The sequence below is a fragment of the Motacilla alba genome, chromosome 7, assembly GCF_015832195.1.
Source record: "Motacilla alba alba isolate MOTALB_02 chromosome 7, Motacilla_alba_V1.0_pri, whole genome shotgun sequence".
Taxonomy (NCBI): Eukaryota; Metazoa; Chordata; class Aves; order Passeriformes; family Motacillidae; genus Motacilla; species Motacilla alba.
In genome coordinates, this window is record NC_052022.1 from 15,233,253 (window position 1) to 15,249,351 (window position 16,099).

Genomic DNA, 16,099 nt, shown 5'->3' on the forward strand with positions numbered 1-16,099 from the left:
TTTTCAAAATAATGGAAATTCAGATGATTCCCGCGGGAAGCAAAAGGAGGACAAGAGGGGAAAACTTATGGGGAAGGGTCCACTACACTGTTAACTTTCAGAAATGTTTGTGAGGGTCTTTTACTAGATTACCCTGCAGTCTCAGTTCTAGCTTGGCTCTTCCATCACCATATGAAGAGCCACACTGGCAGCCCCGATCATCCCTGGTTCAGTTCTCAACTTTGGCCAGCAGACGTGTCTACAGTGAGGGAAATGTTTTGGGCAATTAATAAATCAGGGATACTTTCAGTGAGTATGAAAATTTCTGAAGGTGTCTCCAGGGCTAGTTTACTCTGCTTTCCCAGCAGAAACCTGTGTTTGCCTGTTTGTTTGTTCTGTTCCTGATTTAACATCAGTTTTGGCAAAATATGGATGGTCCCCATCCTAACACTGTGGGCAAATGAGGCACTAATTTCTCTTGCCATGTTGATCTGTTCTGATATTCAGCTACCCTGGAGCAGAGTAGAGAGGCCAGGGGAACACACGGAGACACAGATGGAGGTTTTCATTTCAGATTCACAGCTTCAGAGATTCCACACTTTAATGCAGAAAGGGAAACTTCTGTTTAGTGTGAAAAACAAATTAGTAAATGTTGCTGTTGTTGCTCAGTTTTTTGTTTTCATGAATAACTGCTGAATTCAGAAAGTGTTGGTCTTGAATGCCACTTGTGACTGGGCAAATGGCGTGAACAGATCTCATTGGCGGTGGACACCTCAGGAGAGAGAAGAGGTTGTCATAGATCCCATACTCTTTATGTTTTGTTACACCCAAAAAAGAAAAAAAAAACCCCAACACTTTTGCTCTGGGTTCCAGAAACACTGTGACATTCCCAAGTAGGAACTCTGGGCTCTAAAGAGTATGACAGCAACTAATAAAAAATACAAATGAATTAAATAGAGGACAATAGTGACAAAAGTGCAGTTTCATTTTCTCTTGGTGTGATGGTGACAATAAATGCTTTGACACTCCAGTCAGTATCCATCCCCAGCCTCATTATCAGGTATTGGACAAATAAATGGAAATATATTCAGCCATATATTTCTTTATGGGAGTTCCTAAGTTTCTTTCTGACTTTATCTTCTGTGATTAAGAACTTACACAAAAGGACTGCAAACAAAGGTAAGGTGGAAGAGAAGAGGAGTGACAGAAAGTTCATGGAAAAATTTTGATTCCTTTTTACCATCATTTTCAAAGGACTTTATGACAACATTGACATGGTCTAGAATGTGGATACACCCAGATGTAGGTCAGCAAAGATACTTAGTCATCTAACTCCCATTTCACTGAGTGCCAGAATGTTGCTGGGGCTTGCATCCAAGAGCCCAAATGATGGTCTATTGGCCACTAAACTCCCTCTGGTGTTGCTTGTTCCTCAAAAAACTGGGTTGAATGAGCATACGGAAAGAGTTAATTCAAAATATATCCTATTGTCTTCCCACGGATTGTCCCTTTTATGGTGTTTCCATCTTTTCCTGTAATTTTTTCTTAGTGCCTGCTGAGCATCTGTATATGGTCCCTTCTCTTCCACACTATGTGACCCATAACTGATGTCAGACAACTGACCTAGCCAATGAGTGTTGTCTCCCAGCAACACAACACACACCTGACAACACAAGGCCTGCACTACCTTGCAGGAGTCCTCTTGCCCACGTACTGCTGACATGCTTTGGGGGTGGCTAATTACGTCTCCCTTTCCCCTGAAATAATTGCACAGGCTCCAAGCCTCTAACGGGAAAACAGAAAGGGCTGGGAGGCAAAAAAACGTGACATTAAAATTCAGATGCCAAGTTCAGTAGCATGAATGAAAATTATCTTAACCTCTGAGGTCAGGAGGTCACCAGCTGGAAGCGGAAAATCGCCACCAGTAAATTGCTGTGGGTTGGAGTGATGAATGCTAGTTAGTACCAGTGAATTTCAGAAGAATCTCAGCTGTAGGGATACAGGGCATCTTGGAACAAGGCTGAACAATTCCTGACTGTGTTTTCTTTCTTCTTTATTCTGTCTTGTGCTTTTTCTGCTTCCACACATTTCTCAGTTGAGGCAGCAAAAGATTAAACCCTTGTGGGAAAGCCTTGTGGCACATAACGGGATGAAAACAGTGAGATTCCATAGGAATTGAGCAGTGTTTAAGAAAATTGCTTTCAGATCCTAAGGATGTCAAGAGAGAGGCAAAGTGCTTCAGTACTTGCGATTTGCAAAGCTGTCTGCAGCACATAGGTGCATCCACTGCCCTTTGTAGGCTAAAATCACTGCCACTTACATCAAACTACAGCCCAGTCCAGCAGCAGGCACCCTGTTCCATGTACATTCTGCTTGCCAGAGCCTAAGTTAGGAAGGTGCTGAGTCCATCTTTCTCTTGCAGGTGGTAACATGGGCATTTTGTCTGGGTTCCCCATTGTCTTACCATCATTCCTCCTTCCATTGCTATGAGTGTCAGCTTAGAGTCTTGCAGGGTGTAGTCACAGCTTAGCCACTCTCTAGAATAATGGCTTCTTGCTCTGTTCATAAGACATAAAGCAGTGAAGTAAAACAAACTAATAAATATCTATAGGAGTGAATAGATGTGTCCACTTTGGATAGTCCAAAATTCTAGGGTGGAGAAGATTTCAGGTTAAAAGATTGGACCACACCCGAAAATGCTCCAGTAATGATACAATTCTCTACAACACTTTATGGGACACTTGAATATAAGCCCCTACTATTAAATTTGGTTTGAGGTTTCCATAAGGGAAAGAGGCCAGCTTGCATTTCAGATGTCATTTCTGTAGGGGAAGCTGGACAAAAAGCAGAAAGTTGGCAGCAAAAAGTACCAGGCTTCTTTCTCCTTCCATCCAACCCTCTCCAACCTCTTTGGCTAATCCCCAAACCATGGCAGGAGCTGAACACTGCTTTTCATTGAGTGACATACCTGGCTCTAGAAGAACACGCCCTTGTGGAATTGGCACCCGGGCAACATTTCCATTCCCTCTGCACAACACTTTTCTTTAATGCCTTCCAAACTAAAACAAAACCAGGAGGATTTGCTACCATGTTCTGCTCATTATATTGGTTTTATGAGGGTGTGGAGTTTTCTTGCAACATGACAGGATGGATTTGTCCCTGAAACCTAAAATCCAGCAAGAAAATATAATACATGGGAAGCTTTTTGCTTTTTCTTTATCAGGCTTTTTATGGTTTTGGTTTGTTTCTTGAATAATTACCATTTCACCCCAAATCAATCCACAATCATTTAATGTGCTTTTTCAGGAACGTGTTCAGCTTTAGAGCTAGAAAAGCATTGGGGAAATCAGACATTCTGGACACACTATGTGGAAAATACAAAGGATCATTGCAAACAAGGCTACCAAAGTCTCCAAAAGTCACTGGGAAAAGTCATTCCAGTGTAGGATGGTTATACCTGTGCCATTCCAGATTTTATGGCTTGTGATTCCAGAAGTTCTGATGGACACATCTGCCCATGTGATGGACACATCGCCCCAAGTCACTAAAGCTGTTTGCTTCAGTTTTAACCCATTGCCTCTCACCCTGTCTGCACTGACAGGCAAAGCAGGTTGTTCCTTTTGTTCCTTTTTTTTTTTTTTTTTTTGCAGCTTTGTGTGTGCACAAAGACATCTATCATAGATCCCTTCATTTTCTCTTTTCTAGACTAAACAACCCTACTTCTTTCAATCTTTCTTTCTAAGTCTGATCTTCAGTCTTTCCTGTTACTTTCCAGCTGGTTTACATCTTTCCTGAAAAGCAGTAACCAAAACTGCACACATTATTGGGTCCCTACTAACGGCAATAAGAGTGGAAGAATTACTTCATACTTACAGGCAGTTGTCCCAATTATCCATCACAATATGGCGCTTGTCTCTTTCCCAACACCATGATTATGTTGGATTGTGCCCAATATCCAACCTGCTCTAGGCAATGCTCCTCCATCCTCTGGCAACTCAGACAATCATTCTGCTTAAGGGCAACATTCTGCATGTTTCTTTCTTGAAATCATCTTATTTTTCTTCTACAACCAGTCCTTATTCAATCCCCTCTGAAGGCAAAAGAAAGAATACTCCGTCCTTACACTGCAATGAGGATGTGATCCATCTGCTCTGTAAGCGTTCTCTACAAAAGATTAATTTTAGATTCCATACTCATATTGCAATATTTGCTAACTGGATGTTAGAGGAGCACTTAGAGATGCAGGTAAGAAAGCCATGCTCTTGAGCAGGATACACCACTCTGCTGTGGCATGGTACTTCATTTTGTTATCCTTTTCAAGAACTTCTGAAGCCTGATTCAACCATAGGGAGATTAAGAGTTCATAGGGACATAAATAAATTACTTTCAGATCTTATGGATGACAAGAGGGACTGAAATAGTTCCTTGAGTTATTTGAGGGAATCTCTCTAGCAAACCCATGAAATGTGCATCTCAAAGGACATACTGAGACCTCGAATTTTGAAATTAAACTCACAGTTCCACATAGGGATTCTGTTGACTTTGCCACTTCCCACGCTGTGCAAAGGGCTTTGAGATCCCTGGGTAGGAAGTCGATGTGGGAAACCAATAAGTTCTCATTCCTTCAGCTGGCTGAAGGCCTGGACTTCAGTTTAAAGGTTTTTATGGTACATATGTTTTTAAGGGGTGGGGCAAGTTATTCCAAGCTCCCACATGAGTAGAAGACAGGAATAAAAGCAAAGTAAAGCAGATGGTTTGTTTCCCTAAGCTGGCATTCCTAAAAACAGCTGTGTTTGCACAAATCTTCCATAGATACATGGATGGGGAGCAATATAGCTGGAAAAATGTCGTATCAGTACTGCCACCTTCCAGCTCCTCCATGGGTTAAAGAGTCCACCACGCTCCATTGCTCCTCCTCCTTCCCTCTCTTCCTAAAAGTCTTGTAATGTGTTTCACAGAAAGTACCTTTTCTCTTCCTTTTAGTGTAATATTAATCTTGGGGGGAAGGAAGGAGGGGTTGGGGGAAGGGACATAGTGTTTTGAGGTTCATATTCCCCTTGCAGTTAATCTCTTTAACAAACCCCTTTAACAAATGAAAGGTCTGACAGGAGGCAAAGTCTTTAAAATGAATTAAAATGCATCCAGGAGAGATTAGTAATGAAGCCACTCACCAGACAATGCCCCTTTTCTTCTCCATGTGGACTGCTAGGAAATATCCCAGATTACAGAACAAAAGGTTTTACAGTTGAAAATGCTGATCCTTGAAAGATGCACCATGTTCTCCGCTCCTCGACTCCTTGCTCTACACAAGTACATCTGCAACCAAGAGATCCAAGCATAATCTCCTCAGGGGGAGGGTCAGAGGGATTGGATTTAAGTACCATGGAGCCTGCAAACCCTCACACGCACTGAGGATAGGTCAGCAGATGGTGATAGAGGGCCCAGCAGCACATGAGAGTGTCTACCACCCTGGTGTGGTGAGACACACATCTGCTCCCACTGGAGACCAGAGTTCCAACCAGGTCCAAGGGTTAAAGCTGGACAGTATGGCACAGGAGGGGGCCAGGATGGGGTCAGCAGTGAATGCTGCACACAAGCTGCAGATGGGAATTTTGTGGGCATGGAATTATGCAAGTAAGGGAGGAACAAGAGCAGTCACCAGTGCCTTGGTGACAAGAAATAGGCAGCAGTAATGAGAAATGCAGCTGTAGGGGGAGAAACTAACTGGATTTGGAAAGCACGTTTTCCTAACTGATATAGTGGTCATTCAGTATTTCAAAGGTGGCTATATAGATCCTCTTTGCTTCAAGAAATCTGTTGTTTACTTATTCAGCTGCAACTATGCTGTTTTCATCATGGAGGGAGTGCCCAGAGACAAAGCTAAATACCATATGCGACACTGCTAACAAAGATAGGGGTATCTGGATGATCTTTTCCTCATTCTGCTGTGGGAGGCAGAGCCATGTGACCAGGTGTAGGAGTGGAGCCTGTCCTCGCCGGTGTAAATCAGGCAACCTGGGATCCACATGGGCATGTTACCATCAGCAGCAAGAGAGACAAGTCAAAACCCGGTGGGCTAAAGCTGGTCTGCAGGGCTCAAGCCTTCACAGAAACTGCTGAGAGGTCAGCAAATTAACAGGAGGTTGGAAACAACTCCTCTAGGTGAAAGGTAAAACAAGAGGTAAGTAAAACCTGGATGATTGGAGAAAGAAGTCAGATTTCAAAATCTCCTAAGCTTTAAAAAATATTATTCTCACTGTTAGGAGGTCCCTCTACCACTGCTGTGCCTCAGTTCTTTCAAATCTCTTCTGCTTTTCTTTCCAGTGGGAAAAGGATGCAGAAATTCATTTGTCCTTTCTACCCACCAAAACAAAACCATTTTCTACTTCCTAAAGTGGCAAAATAAAAATTTTGAAACACAAGAAGAAAAATATGTCTAGTCTTAAAAAGCTGAAGATCCTCAGTTTCCCAACTAGCCCACATATTTGTCTGGAAAATGGCAGCCTCTGTATCTCAGGTCAAGGCTATTGATAAAAAAAAGATTCCCTTCGGCATCTGGAAACTCAACAAAACTTCCAGGGAAATAAAAAGCTTCCAGGGAAATAATAAGCTACTCTGCTTACATGAATGAAACTCTGAGTTTTGTCAGCTGAGACTATATCCCAAAGTTTGCTGATGACAGAAAAACAATGAGGTAGTGAATTGATGAGGGACCCATTTCACTTGTGGTCTGCCGAGTTATTATATCAAAACATGTCCGGCAGAGTTTAATAGTGTCAGCATTTAATGTTCAGCATAATGTCATTCCTACAGACCAAGACAGACACTTCCCATAGGTAATTAATCTTTTACAAGCAATTTAGCCATCGTAAGCAAAAGTGGATGAAATGTATTAATGGGGGAAAAGGCTAGGGGCAAACTATGCATGGAGAAACATTTCTCTGCATTATCCCCACAAAATTACAAGTGAGTTACAGCTGATAGATTTAGGACAGTTCCTGTTGAGTAATTGTATTCCATGAGGGTTTTCAATACAATGTGATATTCATTTTCACTTTATACAGTAGAGACAATAATGGCTACAGGTGCACAGGCTGTCTTGCTGGGAGAAATAAAACTGTGATTGTTTAACATCTGACTTTTCTCACACAGTTACAGCCTTCAGTTTTGAGCTATATTTTGCACATATCTCAGACTTGGATTGTTCTTTTTTTTTTTTTTTTTTTTTTAATACTCCAAAAGCCTAGCTCTAAAAAATGCAGGCTCTAAAGACCCATTGTCAAATGAAACACATTTCCCTCGTTTGATTTGTTTTTTCCTCTCTTGCAATATCAGCTTTCACTACAGAAATGCAGACAAGCCCATGTTTGGGTAGAGAAATGAAACCGCCAGTGCACGCAGGAGGCACAGCTGCCAGCCCGGGTTCCCAAAACCCAACTCCCAAAACAGGAACTTTCGTGTGCAGTTCTGAAAACCTGGACATCCCTGTAAATGCCTCTCCATTCTGCAGGACTTTATACCATTGCTTTTTTGCTCTGGCATCTCATCACAGCTCCTCTGGGTCCTTCTGGGACATTTCTGGTCTCTCAGACAAGAATAACAACAACAAACCCAATGAGCCAAGCAGAGAGAGCCTGAACTTTCTCCTGGAGAAGACAGTGTGGCTATTCCTGGATTTTGCCTGCCAGCTGCCTCTTGTCTCAAAAATGAACTCTCCTTCCTTTTTCTCCCCAGAGACACTCCACGTTTGCTTATGACGTGCAGCTAACCACATCCACCTGCCAGGCTGACTCCACTTCCTCACGAAGGATGCAGCATCTGAGCTGGAGGTGGGATGGGAGGGAAGTCCAGCAGTGTTTAGCAAAAGCTTACTGTAGGTTTTTCTCTCAGCCAGAAAAGCTGTAGGTTCATTCTGATCAGGAAGTAATTCAGGGCTTTCTTATGTGAAAAAGGTAGATCATTTTATTATGTTTCTATCCAATATTTCATTTCAGGGAGAAAGCTGATTGCCCCTAAAATTGTTGTGGTTTCCTGCCATGAAACACTGAATTATTTCTTCCTTCATACTTTAGAAAATTAAAACACATATTTGAACACTAACCTTTTTTTTCTATTTTGCTGGGGGAAAAAATGTGTGGTAAAAATCAGGTTAAGAAGAGCTTCATTTTTTTAAACAAATAGTTGCACTGTTATGGCAAAATGTCGGGTTTTTTTTTTTTTTACTTTTTAAAGAAAAATCCCTCCCTCAAGTCCTTTGATTTAGGGAAATACTGAGTTTCAACAAATTTATCTTTTTTAAGTTAAGTGTCTCCAGGTTAACTGCCTCTGGATTTTGCTCTTTTGCACCTCTCCAGGAAGAAAATAAATCCTGTTGGTTTTGCTTCTAGGCTTGTAGGGGCCAGCAATAAAACTTTCCAAACCATCTTGGTGGCCTGGGAACATAAACCTTCCATCCACCCGCTGAGCTGAGCACCCAGAGTGCCCTTTTGACCATTTTCCTAGTATTCTTTAAACTCCTGCAACATGCTGCTCACAGCAGTCCTGCAAGAAATGACACTTGTGATGATTTCGTGTACTTTTTCTCTTCATCGCTGTGCCTTAAGGTGCAAGTTCCCATCATAGTTTTCCCTGTGGATGAAACAAAGTGTCTTTGTGATGCGTGAGAAGAGGCATCCTCACACTCCCTCCTGCACTGCAGTGAGAGTCCTGGTGTCCAGCTGCCAAGTTTCTCAGAGCTTTTAAGAATGTAACGTTGTTGGTAGCTGTGCTTCTCTCACAGATGGGAGGCAAACCAGGACTCAAAAAGTCCTGGGAATGGCAAGGACACACAGCCATGCACAAACAGAAAGAGCTGGGTAGCACAGACTTTGCTTCTTTAGGAAGCAAGGCTTAGAACAACCAGTAAAACCGTGAACCCAGAGTAAATAATCAACAGCACCTGCTCATGCCAGCATTTCTGAACCTGCTTTTAGAGCATGATGCTTGGGCCCAGCATTAGCTAAGGATTCTGTTGCTCATCTGAAACAAGTAGGCTGTTCCCCTTGTGAGCCTTAATCAACATCTGAACCCATGGACCCTGAGCACAATGTGTCACCTTCCCCACTCTTGGGAAGTGAAGTCCTCCAATGAGCTCTGCGGGGATGAACCATGGATCACAGATGTTGAACCAGGAAAAGGCACAGAAACACATTTACAGAGCTGAAATACAACTTCCAAAACCTGTATCTTTTGACATTTCAGTCAGCTCTTCCCCAAGTCTTTGGGGGGAAAGGACCTCTACTTCTTCCCTTCTTCTTCCTCCTCCTTTTGAATTTTGTTTTTCTGGACAGTTATTTATTCTGTTTTATCTTTAGTTGTTTATACTCTGTACTGTAACATTTTTACATGTTTCAGAAGTCATCTTCAAAGTTTAGTTTTTTCCTTGCTCATTGAAATCTGAGAACCTTACGCAGATCCACTGCACTGCAGGCAGAGAAAGTACTGGGTTCCTCCGGATCCTATGCATTTCTTAGTTTTAACTCATCTTTATGGTTTAATTCATCTTTTATAGAAAATAATTCTAGTGCACATTGAGAGACACAGCTGGGTGTGTGTGGCATGCATCCAGGGCAGGAAAGGCTCCTGAGCAGGTCAGGTCTGTCCACTCACACAATCTAAAAGCACAAGCCATATTGAGCAGAGCAAGCTCTGGAGCCCAAGCAAGTCATTAGTAGTCTTTCAACTCACTTTGAAGCAGGTCTCTGAGACCTAGTCTGTTTTATATGGTGGAATGTGGAAAAACAACCACTGCAGCTAATAAAAAGAAGGGGAACAAAGCAATGTTCCTGTGCGCTTGCCAGTCCCGGCTTCCCTTGCCCCTTCTGTGCCTGTAACTGGCCAGACTGCACCCCTTCCCTACTTGACTCCTGTAATTTTCTGACCAATTTAAGCATGACCTGTAACTTCCCCTTTTACATCACTCATGAATGTGAATGCCTCCTAATTTTAGTTGCACCTTATAAATCCAATGGAAGTGATTGTGTGATCGTAAAACCTTGGACTGGCTCCCAGAGGAGCTACTCCAGTTGTGAGCAATATGCCTGACACCAAAAATTAGTCCCACTGGAATTAACCCACAGGTGCACACCCTGAACACTGTACATGAGGACACACTCACATGCACACCTCCTCAAGCTGAAGCTGCACCAAAAGCTGAAGCTGCAGGTATGAACCACGGCTGCGTACATACAGCTTCCATATCACACACAGTTTTCAGCCTCGGTCCATTTCACAGCCAGCTCTCTCTAGACAAGTTCACATTTTTCAAAATAAAGAGCATTTAAAAATAGTTCTCCTGAAGGCTCCCCTGAATCAAAAAGACTAGGGCTGAGAGCTGATACGGATCAGAGGAGCAGAGGGAAAAGATGCTGCCTTTCAGCCTCATGCCTACAACACACATGGAAGCACCAGCAGTCGGTGCAGGTAGCTGGAGGCTGACGTTTATTTTGGCACCTGCCAAGGTGACTTTGTTGTTGGGATCTGGGCTTGGCCAGCAAGCTGTGCTGGTAGGACAGCATCCAGACCAATGCAATAAGCCACATTTTGAAGGAAGCCAAAAGAAAAGACAAAAAAAGACCACACACAATTCAGGGTTGGAGCCTGGGTTTTACAGGAGAATGTGTAGGGGTTTTCTTCCTTTTTCTTTTTTCTTTTTTTTTTCCTTTAAACTACTTTCCTTATTTTTATCCTTCTTGTGAAAATACTTTGGGACCTGGGAAAAGATTTGAATCATTATGAAAATGTAATTCTATCTCGCGATACAGCTGTAGTGAGCCAGGGCAGCTAGGTCTGGGGGAGTCAGCAAATCAGGCTTTCTGATTAGGAAGCAGGGAGGGCTTTGGTCAAATTTAATAAAAATAGACTTGTTATATTTGGAACACTTTATCTGAGAACATGTTGTCTCTTTAATGCTGTCTTATATCTGCTTGTCAGGCAGTGGGACACTTCCTGAGAGAAGGGCAGGCTCCCAAGAGGACTCAGAGATGTAGCTGGGAGGGATCTGTGGCTGCTGGGGGCAGAAGAAGCTGTTAAGATGATTTCAGGCTATCACAAAACTTTGTCCAGCCTGAGGGGTAAGGTTAACTTCTACACAGTATGAGTTGTCCGTATGAATCTCTCTCCCTCCAATGACACAGAGGGGGAAAATCCTTTTTCTTGTCTTGTCTGTCAGCTTAAAGCAAAGCAAAACACAGCCCATGATATTTACAGGTTAGGTTTTAGGCAACTGCCTGGTATGTCTCCTCCCTTGTGAATAACTGCTATTGATTTAATGAGCTATAATGCAGCATACAAACAGCAGAAGTCAGCCCAGATAAAACCATCAAACCACTGGGAAATCCTCAGGTCTTTGCAGTGCTGTTGTCAGCCTGTAACAATGATGGACAGGTACTCTCTGGCAGTCCAGTTCAAGAGCAAATCAAAAAAAAAGATTTGCACAGCACTTAGCAACTCTAAGTGACTTTCTATGGAAAGGAGAAACAGCCAAGGAGACAGTGAGGCAATGGACTTTTAAATTATTACAGAAAGTTATCATTTCCCTTATTTCTTTATTCAAGAGCCTTCATTTGTAGTACTTTGACAGTTATGGGCCCCCAGTATGAGAGAAATGTAGAGCAGGTGAAGAGTCAGTAGAGAGCCCCTGAGATGGCCAGAGGACATGAGCACAATGTACAAGGAAGGGCAGAGGCAGGAGGCTGGGCTTGAGGCCTCCATCAGCTTCAGAGCATAAGTGACAGGCTGGTGAGTGTCCTTTAACAGGAAGAAGGTATCTTCCCAAACCCCAAAGTCCTCACTGGATAGATTGGGTAACAGTGGAGAACTTTTAAAAAGGAGATTTTTTTTGATCTGATTCTGGCTTTGTTGTCTCCCATGGCAGACCCTCATGGAGTCTGCATCTCCTGTTGTCTCAATCTTCTGTTTAGGTAGGAGCCATCTCTCTAGACTTGCCATCCACTATGATCTCACAAACCACAGCAGGCTTCCTTTCAGCAGTTCCTCACAGAAGCTCTCCTGTGAAACCTTCTTTAATTAGGATAAAACTGATAAACAGCTGCAACATTTTCCTCAGAAAATAAAACTAAGATAAATGTGGAAAAACAAACAGTGTTTTTCATTTCGTGATAGATAATCTATTCACTGTAAGGAGCTGCTTTACAATCGCTATATTTTACAGAGTAGGTGTCCAAAATGGAAAGACTGAGAAACATAACAAATTCTTCATACAGTCACATCTGATAACTGAGGTGTCACGATGAATCTTTCAGTATTTTACTCCTCAGGGCTCCATCACTTTCAGGCACAAACCACAGAACCTCTCCTGAAGTCTGTGACTTTTTCTAATCTTCAATAGCAATTGCCTGCTGGACTCTTTATACCATGTATGAACAGACAGATACTAACAACTTTCCCTGCCTTCTCTTTCCTGTCTATTTTTACCAGGGTAGCCTGAAACATTCATTACCTGAAGGTATAAAAAAAGTTGCTGGTAAAACTGACTGTATGTATTTCCATCTGTTGTTTCTTAAATGTAGAAATTCTGTCTGTTTAGGGTTAATTGTACCTTGGCTTTACTTCCCACAGAGGATCCAAAGGAGCTTGACCTTTGGCCCTTGCACAGATTTTTTAGTGTTGTCTTATGCACATGGATTATGCAGTATGTGTGGAAAGGAAGCAGTTGACTGAACCTGGCTTTGGAAGTCATGAACTCCAGAGCATGTACTGGGATCTGAGTAGAGTCTCAGAGTTTAGCATTTCCATCTCATTTTGCAACATGAGTATCACCATTCTGATACAAAAACACCTAGAGACTTAATCTACCCTTGGGTGAAATGAATTCTCTCATAACTGTAGTTGAGCCTGAATAATTGTATGCACTGTAGACACTTGACACGGTGGGGTAGATTTAATAAACCTGAGCTACATAGACCATTCCTGTGGTTTAGCTTTGGAACCTCTCTATTGAAAACTTAGGAAATGAAGAGTTAAAAAGGAAATCCACATGTGTTTATAGCCAAATGGTCTGTAATGAATGTGTGAAATTAATTACCAAGGAAAGTCTTTGGTAAATTATGGTTTAAGCATCAAGGCCAGTCAAAAAAACCAGATTGGATTTGAAAATGAAAGTATAAAGTTCAGATGGTGAGAGTTACAGGCAGCTGATGGGCTCGTCAGAACCAGCATCCTTCTTCTCTTGAGTGACTCATGGTTTTCACCTCAGTTACCATGTGTATCCTCTCAGAAAGAGAGCAGACCACCTATGTGATGCTGAGCTTCCTCTCCACGTGCATAGATGTGCCCATACACTTATAATCAGAAAGTTGTGTGGTCTAGGATTTCAACGGGGAAATAAAAGTCGGATTCAAGATGCTGAGTTTTAAACCCAGTGGTTCCCAAAGGCTCATTGCACCAAACCTGAGAAAGTCACTTGTTTCTAGCTGCAATTAAGGAATATGAGACCTTTGGGGAACCATGTTTTTTATTGAGTAGATCTTTCTTGTTTCCTCACTTCTTTCTGAGGAGGGCAATAAATACAAAATGGCCCTATTTAGATGGTTCGTCTTTATGTTTCCATTCATTCACTGGTTTGCTTGCTTTGTCAACTGGCCCAGGCTGCAAGTGCCATTAAGAGGAGCTTATTCATGAAAGCCTGAATATAACCTCAAAACAAACTTTTAGAAGGTTTTAAGAGATGCCCAGCAGAAAACTTCTCCCCAAAGATTCGGGTGCTGATTCTTGTGAGCCAACCCCAAGTCTTTCAACTACCAACAGACATGTATCTTCATCCTGCTTGCCTGACTCTCCTGGCATCAGTCAGGGCTGCTCACCCAAAGTCCTGAGTTTCCTGTTGTTGCTGATGGCTAAAACCTTGTTCAAGTTCCAAAAGAAGTAGGGTAAGAGACATTTATTGCACTTTTGTGCTAAGGCAATCTTGTTCCCCTTCAGTGCTTTCTTCAGGCTAATTTTGAATAGCTGAGTAATAAGGAATTTTCATCCCTGTAGATTATAAGGCTTCAGACTGATGGCATCTTCTTGCCCTGGCTAAGCAATGTAGTTTTGTTATTCCAAACCGTCCTTACTCCCACTTTACATAATTTTCTTGAAACTGGTGGCCTCCAAAAATATACAGGTGGCTTCCCTGGCTGACATACATTGGTGGCTCCTGGGCATGCTGAGATTGATAGTATGTGAAAGTCATAGTGGAGGCAGAGATGGTGCCAGGCTTGTATTTGTGTTGGAAAGCACAATTGTTTCTTAGGGCACTCTTCTGCATCACGCAAAATATTAATTTCTTCAAACCTTCCAGCAATGGAAGGAAGAAAGTTTTTTCCAACTGAAAACATGAAAACTTTCCATTAAATGCCAGATTGTGTGATACAAAGCACTGATGGCCCTCTGGCCACAGCTGCTTCTGTTTAGTCATAGTGTGAGCAAAGAGACACTCAAATAACACATTTGCGCTGGAACAGCCCTTGCCGTAGCTTGCATTACTGCAGCTGGACTCACATCAAAACCCAATGCACCGTGTGGAAAGCAATTACCCACTGCAAAATGGTGGAATGAAAAGCACTCTTCAATATCCCCTTTCTTAATGGTGCTGAACCAGATCCGGGAACTCAACAAAATAGTTGAGACTCTCTCTCTCCCCCCCTCCTCCTCTTTCTTTCCCTCTTTTCCTCTGTTGTTCAAGCTGCCTTGCAAAGATCCACCAGGCACACTAAGCTGAGAGCTTTTATCATCCCTTACAGGTTCTCAACTGGCCTGGCAAGACTTGTGTAACTGCTTGTAAAACTGTGAGGATCCTGGTTAGGGGCCACATTGCACTAATTTACAGGACATAAACAGATATTGTGAGACCAGCCATGATATATGGGGAGGATTCAGCTAAGCTTCTTGCACAGACTTTGGGGCCCAGCTGGTGGCCAGACGTAACTTGGATGCATTGTTTTGAATCTGGGAAGGGATGAGCCAGGGAGCTGTGGGAGAAAAGGACTGCAGAACCCATGGCAGAAAAAAATCACTATGTGCAGCCTATTACAAGAGATGAGTGAATAAAATGTTAGAGGTCCCATTTTGCAAAACAGGTGCTTGTTTTAATTCAGCAAAACACATGCATGAGAAAACAAACCACTGGAGACCAAAATGACAGCCTTGTGATGGAAAGGAAAGAGTTTGCCGAAACAGCTTTGCATTTTCAAGTGTGTCCAATGGTGTGCCTTATTTGGGAGATGCAGCCTGTCGAGTTCAAGTGAAATTAGATCATTGATTTTCTGCTGCAGAAAGCACAGCAAGATTTCCCGGCAGTCAGGAGGGTGGTTTGTTTGGGTTGGTCGTTTATTTTTATTAGAATTCATATTTTTTGTTGCTGTTAAAATGTATGTCAGAATATAATGCCATTTGTAGTACAAGTAATTTATAGCCTCTTTTTTATTAAATCGTTCCTGTTATTTTGTTTCTCACCTATCTATGGGAAAGAACTGCACGTTTGGAATGAAACATCTCCATTCAGTAGTTTGAGGTCTTCTTTTGCAACCCTTAATACTTCTCTGTCACCTACTAACAGGCTAGAAAGTAAGTGCCTTATCAAAAGCCTACACCTCATTCTAGATGATACATGACCTCAAATAAAATGGTAGTTCCTGCCTCAGAGAGGTTGCTATTTACCCCACAATAAAAAATGCACTATGGATGAACACTAACAAAGCAGAGAGATCACAGGATTATTACCCACATGGAAAGATGTACAGGTCACCCAAATTCAGACACTGCTCCTTGCTGTCCTTCTGTGAACACACTCAGATTTCCCAGCCCGTGGCAATTGCTGGTATGCCAGGAGTGTAATGTCTTGACGTAACCTTACCTGAAAGGGCAATGCTTGTAGCACCCCAAATGGTGTGGCACACAAACCCCACAGATGCCACAGACTATGTGCCACACACTACCAGTGATAACCTGGGGTGGAAATTTGCAAAGCATACACATTTCTCCTCACCAGTTCAGCTGTGATAACCGACTGGTGAGTATGAAGAGGATCTGCTTTCTCTGGGGCACTGTGGAGGCAGTGGCTGGCAGACATCAGGAGTAC